This window comes from Mesocricetus auratus, unplaced genomic scaffold, assembly GCF_017639785.1.
Source record: "Mesocricetus auratus isolate SY011 unplaced genomic scaffold, BCM_Maur_2.0 Super-Scaffold_6730, whole genome shotgun sequence".
Lineage (NCBI taxonomy): Eukaryota > Metazoa > Chordata > Mammalia > Rodentia > Cricetidae > Mesocricetus > Mesocricetus auratus.
Genome location: NW_024429184.1, coordinates 13,262,753 through 13,275,346, shown reverse-complemented (window position 1 = coordinate 13,275,346; position 12,594 = coordinate 13,262,753). Strand labels below are relative to the sequence as shown.

The 12,594-nt window shown below is 47.1% G+C and overlaps 1 long non-coding RNA gene across 1 annotated transcript in view; it reads right to left on the bottom strand.

Moving 5' to 3' along the window:
- Positions 1-12,361, bottom strand: part of LOC110342579 — a 62,990-nt gene extending 50,629 nt beyond the window's left edge. The window contains exons 1-3 of the long non-coding RNA XR_005874235.1: positions 11,954-12,361; positions 3,983-4,381; positions 2,621-2,730 (exon numbers count right to left, since the gene is read on the bottom strand). This is a non-coding gene — a long non-coding RNA (uncharacterized LOC110342579). The remainder of the gene's footprint in view (positions 1-2,620; positions 2,731-3,982; positions 4,382-11,953) is intronic.
- Positions 12,362-12,594: the final 233 nt, after the last annotated feature.

Below are 12,594 nucleotides of genomic sequence, written 5' to 3'. Positions count from 1 at the left end.
TAGACCAATGGGTCTGAATCAAGAGTGATTTTGCCCTTACCCCTTGGAGACATTTGGTCATGTCAGCAAGGATTTGGGTTGTCACAGTTGGGGTGGGGTGTCATTGGCCTTTAGGCGAGTAGAGACCAGGTTGCTAAATACCCTGCAATGCACAGGGAAGCCCTCTCATCACAGAGAGGTCCCAAGCGTCAGGGGTGCTGCTCTTGAGAAACCTTGTCAGACTTCTGGCTCAAGTGACAAGGTCCTGATACTTGTTTGAGCAAGTAAAGAAAGAACAGGTCGGTTATGGATGGATGTTAATGCTGCCTTTTTTTAAAGTGTGTGTGGATGTATTCAGTGATAGAGTGTCTTCTAGTATGTGTGAAACCCTCAGTTCATTCTCAGATCACAATCAATCAAATGGTAACGTTGGTAAAAGAGGAGAGAACTGAAAGACAAATGAATCTTAAGTTCAATTTTACACCCTATAAACCTAATAAAGAGTTAACGTGATGAGTCTCAGAGCTGAGGGAGGAGTACAGGAGCATGAACAGATAGTGCTGTTAGAACTGAAATTGTTCACTTGTTCAAAAGAGCAAACTGCTAAAGGACGTCAAAATCATTTTGCTCTTGAAAATTTGTCTTATGGAAAAAACCAGCAGAATAAAAAGCTTAGAGTACTACTCATAAATAATCAAAATACTGTAAGCCACTCCCAGAGTAGGGATGCAGTTTAGTAAGGCAAAATGCAGCCACCCAAAGCAGTCACCTTGGGTGCATGGCTGGGGCATTGAGGCTCATCCCCCAAAGCCCCATGGGTCCAATGCTTCTTCAGGATCATGAAGGGCTAAGATCCCAGAAGAGATCCCTCCTCAAAGGCTCAGGCAGGCCAAGGCCAAGTTCTCCAAAATGCTCCCAATGAAGGTATTTGGCTTGAGACGTGTCATCCAGAAATGGGTTGATGGGAGGTAGCAATGGGTACTCCAACGTGCAGAGCTTGGTGACTTCATAATAGGGTCATCTATATTCTACTGACCTAAAAGAGACTGGAGATACAGACCGTTGGCTGCATCTTCTGAAGCCAGTGCCCAGCCAAACTTCCCAGGCTGGCCAGACCCCATGGGAGAGGAAAAGGAGCCAGACACATTCCAAGAGGCAGCAGCTTTGTACTGTGTATTCCACATAGCTAGAAAAGGGTCCCAGTAGACTCTGCCTCTCAAGTTCATACGACTGGATGTCACCTTCCTCCCTGATGCTGAGCCAGCTCTAGGATTCACTTGTCATCATTGCAGCAGAGGTGAATGGTTGCCTGAGCTAGGTCAGAAAGGTCTGGCAGCTTTGACCTGAGTCTCTTAGAACCTTCTCTGGGAGTCTTGAATGTCTACATAAGAAACAGCCACACAGCGAAATCTCATAGAGTCACTCCTGTAGACCATTCCAGCAAAGCCAAACCTACCAACCATTCCCACTACAGTGTTCACAGCTCCTGCAGCCAAGCCCAGGCATGAGCAAATCCATCCATAGAATCTTGGTGAATGCCACACAAAACTAAAGAACCACCCAGCTGATCCCCACCCAGATCCCTGACCTTCAAATGGGATATAATAAAATTGATGTTTTAAGCCACTAGGTTTGCAGGTAAGAATTAGGCGTCAGTACATAACCAACATACCCCCTTTGGAGGAAAGTAAACTCGTCATTCCAAAAACAGATAAAGAAACGTGGAAAGGACTGGGGATGTTGCTGGATGGTAGAAAACACACCAAACATATGGGAGGTGCTATGTTCAATTCCAGCAAAAGATGGGAAGGAGGAAGGGAGGGAGGAGAAAGATGGATAGATGATAGATAGACAGACAGACAGCTGAATGATCATCTATCCTGCCTTTTATTTAGGAATCTCTTAATCATAACTACTAAAAGAAGAAAGCTCAGAAGTAGACCACCATCACTTCTCAGATGAAACAATAGAGTTAGGCAAGGATCACCAACACCTGCTAAAATCATTAGGCAAAAAGCCAGCTCTACAATGAATGGACCAGGCTGTGAACTCTGTTCACCCTGATCACTGTCTCAACAAGCCAGAGTGAATGCAGACCAGACAGCACCTGCCTCCTGATGCAAGCCAGCAGCTGCAGGGCCACCACTACAGCTACTTCCCCTCATGGTGTCCCGGGGTCTGACCATACTTCAGGAAGTCACTACCAGGCACAAGAGGAGTATAATAAATAATTCTGAGGGGATGCAACCAGTGAAATTCCGAACAGAATGGCTTCCCAGGACAGCCAAATTTCTTCAAACGATAAATGTTTTTAAAAGCAGAGAAAGAAATTTGGGCTTGGTGGTACTGTAATCCCAGCACTCAGGAGATTGAGGCAGGTGGATCTCTGTGAGTTTGAAGCCAGCCTGGTCTACAAATAGAGTTCCAGGACAGATAGAGCTACAGAGAAACACTGTCTCAAAACACACACGCATACACATATGGGGAGATGACTCAGTTGGTAAAAGCGTGTAATCAGTTACACTCAGTGTACAGACTGGATTCTGACATGCATATACTTTAACAATGACTAGATATTTGATGATATCAAGAAATTATTTTCAGTGGCTGGAGAGACGAACCAGCAGTTAAGCGCACTTACTTCTTTTTCAGTCTCCAGGTTGGGCTCCCAGCGCCCACACCAGGTGGCTCACAGCAGCCTGTGACTCTATTCCAGAGGACCCGACACCAACCTCTGATATCCAAGGGCACCTGCACACATGTGGAGCATACGAAATTGTGAGGGCACACACACACATATAAAAATAGATATTTCAAAAAGAGATTATTTCTTTAGAATTTCATACGTATGTGCAATGTATTTTGAGTCTACCCATCCCTTCTGCCTTCCCTTCAACTGCATGTCTCCCCTCTCATTTCCAGTAGCCCACTGAGTCATCTCAGTCTGCTGTTTGCTCATGGATGTGGGACCATCCATCGGAACGTGGGCAGTGTACCACAGTCACAAGGATAAATGACTCCTCCTCCCCCTCAGCAGCCATCAATGACCCATAGCTCCTCAGCCAGAGGTGGGACTTTGTGAGATCCTTCTCCGAAATTAAGAAATGATTTTCAATCTCTATACATATAGAATATTATGGAATTCTAAATAAAATATTTATTTAGTGATGTAAGATGTGTATACTCCAGGTATACAAAGTATTCTGAGGTAATGATATCCTGATGGTAATAATAGTCTACGATATATATATTAAAACAAGACATGATACGTTGCTATTGTTGAAGTGGGTGATGAAGATAGCGAGTTTTAGTGTACTGTTTTCTTTTATGTAATTTAAATTTCTATTTAAAAGCATAAGCAAAGGATAGGGAGATGTCTCAGCGAGGAAGAGCACTTGCTGAGGACAGCACTTAGTGAGAGGACCTCAGTTCAAGCCCCCAGCACCCACATAAAAAGTTGGGTGTGGCCACACACTCTAGCATGATCTAGGCTATAGGAACAGAGACAGGAGGCTCACGGGAGCTGGTGACTGCCGGCCAACTCCAGGTTCCATGGGAGCCTGTTCTCTAGCATATAAGGCAGACAATGACATAGCAGGATACCCAACGTCCTCTTCCGGACTCTGCGCGTGTGTCTGGGAGTACACAAACTATACACAGAGATGTGCATATGCACACACACTCACATGGACACACATACATACACAAGCTAAAGAGCAAACACAAATAACCCGGGCAGGGGAATTCAGAGGGATGGAGAGATTTCAGTCTCATACTCATTTCTGATTGCATGGGGGACACTCTTTCCTCCTCACCACCACCCAAAGTCCCCCTACACGTACGGGACTGAAAACCTAAAGCGATGTTTGAAATCACATTTTAAGGATGCATAATGGAAGGGAGTTTGAAGAGGGAACGAAATTATCAGGGAGGATTACACTGTCACCACTTGACACAATGGGGATTGCAGAGCTCACTGCCCCAAACAAGTCCTGCTTCATACCAGAGCTGCGACTCAAGCAGGCGTCGCCATGGGAAGCGGTTCCTGCCCTGGAGATGAAATCTCTCTCCCTGGCTGGGTCCTTGAGAGCAGGCTCCCTTCCACACAACAGGTGGACGCGGGTCTTAGGATGCACTTGAGATTCTTTTCATGGTCTCGGAAGGCGCAGGAAGGAAGGCGCCTCTGGTAAAGTCAGCAGCCTTGTCTCTGTGTGCCTGGCGTCCCGGGCAAGATCCTGCCTTCCTGCGGGTCAGTTTCCTCCAGGTGTGATGATGGGAAGTGGGAGAGAGCCAGGTGAGTCGCAGGCTTGGGGCGTGACTAACTCCGCAAGCACCATCAGGCTGCCCCAGCTCCCTGTGTCATCCCCATGTGTGGAGGAGGGATGACAGCCTCCATCGCACGCTGTGAAAAGGATAAAACTGATGATGTCAGAGTGTTCGGTTTGGTACCTAACTTAGCTCTCAGGCATTATCAACGTTGCTTACTTCTTCACAAAACATAGGCTGCATCTGGGATAAAGGTCCCTCTCATTGTAATGCTGGGACGGTCACCCTGTATGCACTGAGCCTCGCGTTAGGTGGAGGTGTGCCTGACGCTGGAGTCAGGGACTAACGTCAGCACACGGGGCAAAAACTCACTGACTCCTGAGGATCCTTCCCCCTCAGCTGACCTATGTTCATCTGCTCAACCCTCAAAAGTGCCGCTGGAGTGGGGAGCAGGCGAGTGGTGGGGACCAAGGCTTCTTTCAGGGTTTCATCTTGTCTCCTCAGAGTACAGCTGAGCCTTCTGCATTGCTGCTGTTGTCAGTTCTGGGTGAGCAGCCCCAACAACCGCCGTCCCTCAGGGTTGCCCTGAGATGCTCACTGTCCAGCAGCCAGGAAGGAGCACGCTGCCTTGGTAACTGTCCGTCCTCACACGTGGCACTCAGGCCCCACAGTCTTTCCTTATCAAATACAAACGTATTAAACACTTCTCAAGAACAAAATTCTGAGGCCCGGGATGTGTGAGGCTTTGGGCTCCATTCCAGCACCAAAATCCATTAATCAATCAATAAAGCAAGGCGTCATGCTGAGCAGTGGCAGGATGGAGTCAGTCAAACATGGCTCCCTCTTAGAACTGTACAGATGTGGACCGGAGCAATAGAGTGGCTGACAGGCCACCGATAAAGCCGGATGACAGAAGGATGTGAAAGGAGCCTCCCATCTCCTGTCTTGGAAAGCAGGGGAGATCTGAGTGTCAAAGGGAAGGAAGCCCCCAGAAGAGGAGACATGGGGGGAATCTGAAGGTCCATGGGCCCATCCTCTGAGGCAGATGGGGTCAGGTGGGGGCCTCCAGACAGGCTGAGGGCGGATACGGACATGGCTCCACAGGCAGGAGAGCGCAGAGTGGCTGGCTAGTCCCGTGCTTGGGAAGGAACCTCAGTGGCTCTCTTGTCACCCCTGTGGCAAGCCTTTTCGTGGGACACTACACAGCACCCTTCTACACCAGGGAGCTCCAAATCTTTAATCCCTGCCAGCCCTTTCTACAGAGCACACAGCAGAAACTTCGGGGTTCCTCTACACATTCGTTCTCCAACTCTGTGATGGAGAGGAGGTAGAGGAGGAGATGAAGCTAAGCATGAGGGAGATGTTAACTGCCGGGAGCCTAGCAGGCTACCCAGCGCTCCCTGACACACCCATCCAGAAACGCTGGGTGCAATTTTTCAAATTATTTTATTGTGTATGCATGTGCATGTGTGCATGTGTGCGCATGTGTGTGCACATGTGAGCACGTGTGTGTGCATGTGTGCATGTATGAGTGTGTGTGCATGTGTGTTTGTGCATGTGTGAGTAGGCAAGAAGTCAATGTTCGGTGTCTTCCTCAATCACTTTCCACATTTAATTTTTTTTTTTTTTTTTTGGTTTTTACAAGACAGGGTTTCTCTGTGTTGTTTCAGAGGCTATCGGTCCTGCCCGGCCTCGAACTCACAGAGATCCGCCTGCCTCTGCCTCCCGAGTGCTGGGATTAAAGGCGTGCGCCACCACCGCCCGGCTCACATTTAATTTTTTAATTAACTTTATATATTTATTTTGGAGGGGACACACACACCACAATGCACATGCAGAGATCAGAGGACAACTTGCAAGAGGTGGTTCTCTTCCACAACGTGGGCTCCAGAGACTGACCTCAGGTTTGGAGTTTGGGAGCAAATGCTTTTACCAGCTAAGTAGTCTTGCTAGCCCTCTTCCTTATTTTTTGAAGCAGACTCTCTCGCTGATTCCAGAGTTCAGCAGTTCAGCTAGGCAGACTGACCAGTGAGCTCCAGGGATCTGCGCATTTCTCCTCCGCCATGCTGGGATTACAGGGACGCAACACCACACTGATTTTTATGTGAGTACAGGAGCCCCAAACTCAGGTTCTCATACTTAGGTGATGACACTCTGAGGCCAGACCAGCTGCCCAGAAGAAGCAGAAACCAGCTGAGCTGCCTGGAAGAGGGTTAGACCCACCGAGGCACCTGGAAAGGACGTGGAGCTGCCTGCAGGCTGTGCAGTGGCTCCAGGTTCCCACCTTTTGTGAGCTGTCCCCCGTGCTGGGGTGGGGCTGGAGTGGCCTTTATGATGGAGCTGTCTTTGGGTCATTTCTGCTCCTGTAAGTAACCCTGCACCCATATTCCTATTAGTAGCACCAATAAAACTCATTGGTTCACGGAGTCGGACTTGGGTGGCATCCTTACTTTGGCCTGTTGTAGGTTCCCTACCTGGGAGTAGTAGACGCATTTGCGCCCCACTCATCACACAACAGCAGCAGGCCTTCTTAACCACTGAGCCATATCTCTGGCCCAAAGCATAACCAACAACCCGAAAATGTGACCTGGTGACATTGACTGAAGATGACACACAACCCTACAGGTAGCAAGTGGGATTTCACACAGACAGAGGGCGCTTTCGTGAAAATCAAAAGACCCTTCCCCTCAGCTGGTGAGCTCACAGTGGCACTGCGATGGCTGCTCCGTGCCAGCAAGACCAGAAGATCTGCAACCTTCACCACAAGACCAGAAGATCTGCAACCTTCACCACAAGACCAGAAGATCTACAACCTTCACCACAAGACCAGAAGATCTGCGACCTTCACCACAAGACCAGAAGATCTGCGACCTTCACCACAAGACCAGAAGATCTGCAACCTTCACCACAAGACCAGAAGATCTGCAACCTTCACCACAAGACCAGAAGATCTGCAACCTTCACCACAAGACCAGAAGATCTGCGACCTTCACCACAAAACCAGAAGATCTGCAACCTTCACCACAGGACCAGAAGATCTGCAACCTTCACCACAAGACCAGAAGATCTGCGACCTTCACCGCAAGACCAGAAGATCTGCAACCTTCACCGCAAGACCAGAAGATCTGCAACCTTCACCACAAGACCAGAAGATCTGCAACCTTCACCACAAGACCAGAAGATCTGCAACCTTCACCGCACAGCTCTGGATCTCAGTGGGTTTTATAGCAGAGAATTTACTTCATACGTTTATTTGTTATAAGAAGGCTCTGTCTCATTTCATATCTTTACCTACTTAAACAACATGAAGACGAAACATATTTAAGTCAACAGTGAGGTTCCCAGTGCCCATATTATTTGTTTTATGTGCATAAGTGTTTGTGTGTGCATGTCTGTCTGTGCACTTATGTGTGCCTAGTGCTCAGGGAGGCCAGCAGAGGGTGTCAGATCCCCAGGAACTGGAGTAACAGATGGTTCCGAGGTGCCTTGCGGGTCCTGGGAATCAAACCCGGGTCCTCTGTGAGAGCAATGGGTGCTGTTAACCTCTGAGCCATCTTTCTAGAACCCGGTACTCTTGTTATAGTTTGAGAAACATCCATAACGATGCAGCAATATGAACTTGCCCTTTTAAATTTTTGTTTGTCTATTTTGGAGTCCTTTTGCAGAGCTCATTGAAGTGGATACAAACAGGACCTTTAAATAACAGATTAGGGGGAGGCACATACTTCTTGTTGCAGAAATCTGAGAATCATTACCTCCCCTGCACACATATGTTCAAAGCATGTTGGTAAATAACAGATTCTGAAAAGTCTAACAAAAAAAAAGATACCAGGTGTCATCTTCCACAGTGTCCCCAAGCCTAAATGAACACAGGCGTTCTGTTGAAGCCATCTTCCACATGTTAAGCAATCACCCTGGGGAGGAGAAAACCCTGATCTACAAGCAACCTGACTAGGAATATCCTGTGCAACATTTTTGTGTTAGAGACCTCTTCAGTTTCCTGTGGGTGTCTATGGATATCTTCCTGAGATGATGTTTTCACTTTTTTATTGTATTTACTTATTTTTTATGTGCATGAGTCTTTTGCCTGTACACATGTCTGTGCAGCGTATGTGTGCAGTGCCCAAGGAGGCCAGAAAAGGACAACAGATCTCCTGGAACTGAATAATTTTGAACAGCCATGTGAATTCTGGGAATTGAACTGGATCTTCTGGAAGAGCAGCCAGTGTTCTTCTGAGCCATTACTCCAGCTGCAGAGAGCTTTATTTTTAATTATATGATATGCATGTCTGGGTATGTGCACGTGAGTGCAGTGCCCATGGAAGCCAGAAGAGGGCACTAGACCACCCGGAGTTACGGGTAGTTTTGTAACACCCAGCATGGGTGCTGGGAAGTGAACTGTGATTCTCTCCAAGAGTAGCACATTCTTCTCAACTGCTGAGCCATCTCTCCAGCACCCTAAAACAGTGTTTTTAAACACATACAGTTCAATAAGAAAGAATGCAAAGGAAAACCAAGTATACTAAAATACAATTTCCAGTGTTTTCAATGAAATACAATTTCCAGAATCATTTTAAAGTAAATGCAAGTACTTGAAAGAAAGAAGAGAGAAAAAAATCTACAAAGGAATAATAGCGAATGAACATATAGTGCATAATCCCTTTGTTTGAAGTATCTAACTAGGGCAAATCTGTAAAGTTGACTAGTGGCCACATGGGGGCTGAGGGCAGGTGAGAGGTGACGGAGCTGAGTTCCCCTTTGGGGTAATGAGAGTGTTCTAACATTGTGATAGTGGATAGAGATCATTCATAATTCATTTAGTTATGAATTTTAAGTTGGTGAATAGTATCATGTGTAAATTATATCTCAGTAAATCTATCTAAAAATGGATAGCAAATTTTTCTTAATTTTATTGAAACATTACTTGGTTCCTCGTTAATCTGTAAAATTTGTATTTTTTTTATTTTGCTTTGTTCCTTGATACTGGGTCTTTTTTTTTTTTTTTTTTTTGGTTTTTATAAGACAGGGTTTCTCTGTATTGTTTTGGAGGCTATCGGTCCAGCCTGGCCTCAAACTCACAGAGATCCGCCTGACTCTGCCTCCCGAGTGCTGGGATTAAAGGTGTGCGCCACCACCGCCCGGCGATACTGGGTCTTAATGTGTAGCCCTGGCTGTAGATCAACCTGGCCTCAAACTTACATAGATCCACCTGCCTCTGCTTCCCAGGTAATGGGATTAAAAGCAAATTCCACCATGCCTGGTTAACTTTCATTTACCTATTAGTTGAAAATATATTTAATTGATACTTTCTTAAAACCCAATTAGATTGAAAAGTACAAATGCGAAACACTAACAGACTCAATGAATCTAAAGAGACGACTAAAACTACACTATGTATACCATAGTCAACTTGCTCAAAATGAATAATGAAATCTAAAAAAGCAATCAGAAAAGGACACGTGTTGTGGAATGTTACTTTAACTATGCAAAGATGTATTACATTTGTTGTTTATGCTGCATTTGTATAATTATGTAAAGATGGGCTGCATTTGTTTTATATTGCCTGCCTAAGGCACCTGATTGGTCTAATGAAAAGTTGAATGGCCAATAGCTAGGCAGAGGAGGGATAGGCAGGGCTGGCAGGCAGAGAGAATAAATAGGGAATCTAGGCTCAAGAAGAGAAGAGACCAGAGAGAGAGACAGAGACAGAGACAGAGACAGAGACCCAGGGCCAGACAGACAGACACAGAGACTGTACAGAATGAAAGAAGGATAAATAGCCCCAAGGCCAAATGTCGATGAAGAGAAACAGGCAAGCATTAAGCTATGAGTGGGATAAGCGTAAGATGAGAAAAAGCATCCATAACTGAAATAAGGCTGTGCGTCTCGGTTTGGGAGCCGGTTTGCAGTGCAAAACAGCCTGATGCAGACACTGCACGTACAGTGGGCAGAAGAGGGCAGCAGATTTGTCGCTGGAAGCAACGCAAGACAGAAGACAGCAGGCCAAATCCTTTAAGACGGGAGAAACAATGTCAACCCAGAATGCTTCACCCAACGACATTTGCTTCAAAGTGAAAGTCAGCGGAGACAGGAGGCCCCAGCTGGCCCAGGGCTCTGGTGAGTGTTGAGACACCACAGGACAGCTACATTCACATAGTCACAGCAGCCTTGGTTACCTGCACAAGACTGAACCAGGCAAAGCCCACAGAGATGGGGGACCCAGGCCCCGTGTTACTGAGGAGCTGCTGGCAGTTGAGAGCTGCGCAGGAGGGAGAATGGTGATTTATTGCGGACGTGTCCACTGGTGGCTCCTCATGTCCAGTGGCTGGCCCTACACTCATGGGCAGCACAACTGGACTTAACGGATTACTAAAAAAACATGAAGTTGTGAGAGGAGATATGGGGGGGGAGAGGAGAAAAGATAACAGCTATGACTATATTAATTTCTCAGGAATAGAGAGAAGCTATAATAAGAATAAAGTCAGTGCAATGGGTTTCAACCTCACACCACTAAGGGGGATGCGATCCAGAAAATGGAAAATAATAGTGTTGGCAAGGACCATGAGGACCTGGAATCCTTGCCTTAGTGTGAAGAGTGTTATGAGCTTATCAGAGCTAACGGTAAGATCACAACAGGACCGGGAAATTCACTCCAGCTACATCCTCAACTGAAGGGAAATTCACTCCAGCTACATCCTCAACTGAAAAGATCCAGTGCAAGTCGGTATCCAGATGCTCACCGCGGCATCTTCACTACAGCCAAAAGGTGGATGACCCCGTGTCCATCCTCTGTGAGCACACACAACAGAAGGAATGCCCGTGTCCATCCTCTGTGAGCACACACAACAGAAGGAATGCCCGTGTCCATCCTCTGTGAGCACACACAACAGAAGGAATGCCCCGTGTCCATCCTTACACATGACAGAAGGAATGCCCCATGTCCATCCTTACACACGACAGAAGGAATGCCCGTGTCCATCCGCTGTGAGCACATGTACACACGACACAACCCTAATCAGCGAGGCAGAACACTGATGCCACAGCGGAGTGGCCTTGATGGGTCTCCAGAGGAGCAGCCATCTACAGTCACAGGGAGAAGAGCAGATGCCAGGAACAGTGACTTCTCAGGTGTTGGGCTTCCAAACACAGAGGTCAAACCCTGGAACTGCAGAGGTAAGGCGACACTGTGCAGTGTTGTACATGCACTAGATGTTGCTGCATCCGACAACCTAAAAGTTAAAGCGGTAGATCTTATGGTTTTATCACAGCTTTCCAAACTACCGTGAGGTATATCTCATTAAAATGGCTAAATGGATGGACATGACACTGTATGCTTGCAATCCCAGCACTGGAGAGGCTGAGACAGCAGGAAGATTGCAAGTTTGTGGCCAGCCTGGCCTACAAAAAAGTTTGAAGCTAGCCTGGCCTATATGATGGGAACTTGGAGAAAGAGAGAAAGAGAGAGAGAGAGAGAGAGAGAGAGAGAGAGAGAGAGAGAGAGAGAGAGAGAGGGAGAGAGGAAGAAAAAGAAATACAAAAAGGAAGGAAGTGATTTTTTTTCTGTCAGCTTAATGGCTGCACATGGAAATACTGATACTTTAATTACCATCTGTGGCCCCACAGCCCCCCAGTCAGACCCCACTGGCCACTCAGGGGCCTGGAGGAACTTCTGGTCAGGTTTAAGCTAGGTCTCTATCATTCTACTTACCAACAAAGACGTGGAAGTCAGATGCTGGGGCGAAAAACTGCGTGCTCAGAGACGTCCAGGAGCGACCAGCCGGCAACCTTCTTTAGCAGGCAACTCAGCATAAGGACTCTTTCCTGCCTTCCAAACCAAGAGAGGGCCACACTCCAAGTCCCTCCCTCCTACTTCCTGTGTGTTTCAGAGACGTCCAGGAGCGACCAGCCGGCAACCTTCTTTAGCAGGCAACTCAGCATAAGGACTCTTTCCTGCCTTCCAAACCAAGAGAGGGCCACACTCCAAGTCCCTCCCTCCTACTTCCTGTGTGTTTCTCCATCCATTTTCCAGACTTCCTCTAGCTCTCTGGGACTACTTCCTGTCAACTGGTTGCTGACTCTGCCTCTTGATCCAAGGTTGTATTTAATTAATGCAAACTCAGAGTTCACACTTTGAGCAAATATCCCGCAACTGAAAGACCCCGGCCCAGCGCAAGCAGCTGAGGCTTATGGAAAACTCCTTTCCCCCACAGCTCAGCCATTTTTTATCAGGAGGGAGCTCAGCTCAAGGTCTTCGCAGCTGAATAGTCACTACTATCTCTGTCCAGATAGGGGCACAGGTGTCTATGGTCTGCATAGCCAGCCCAGAAAGATTGGGCAGGCACAGAAACC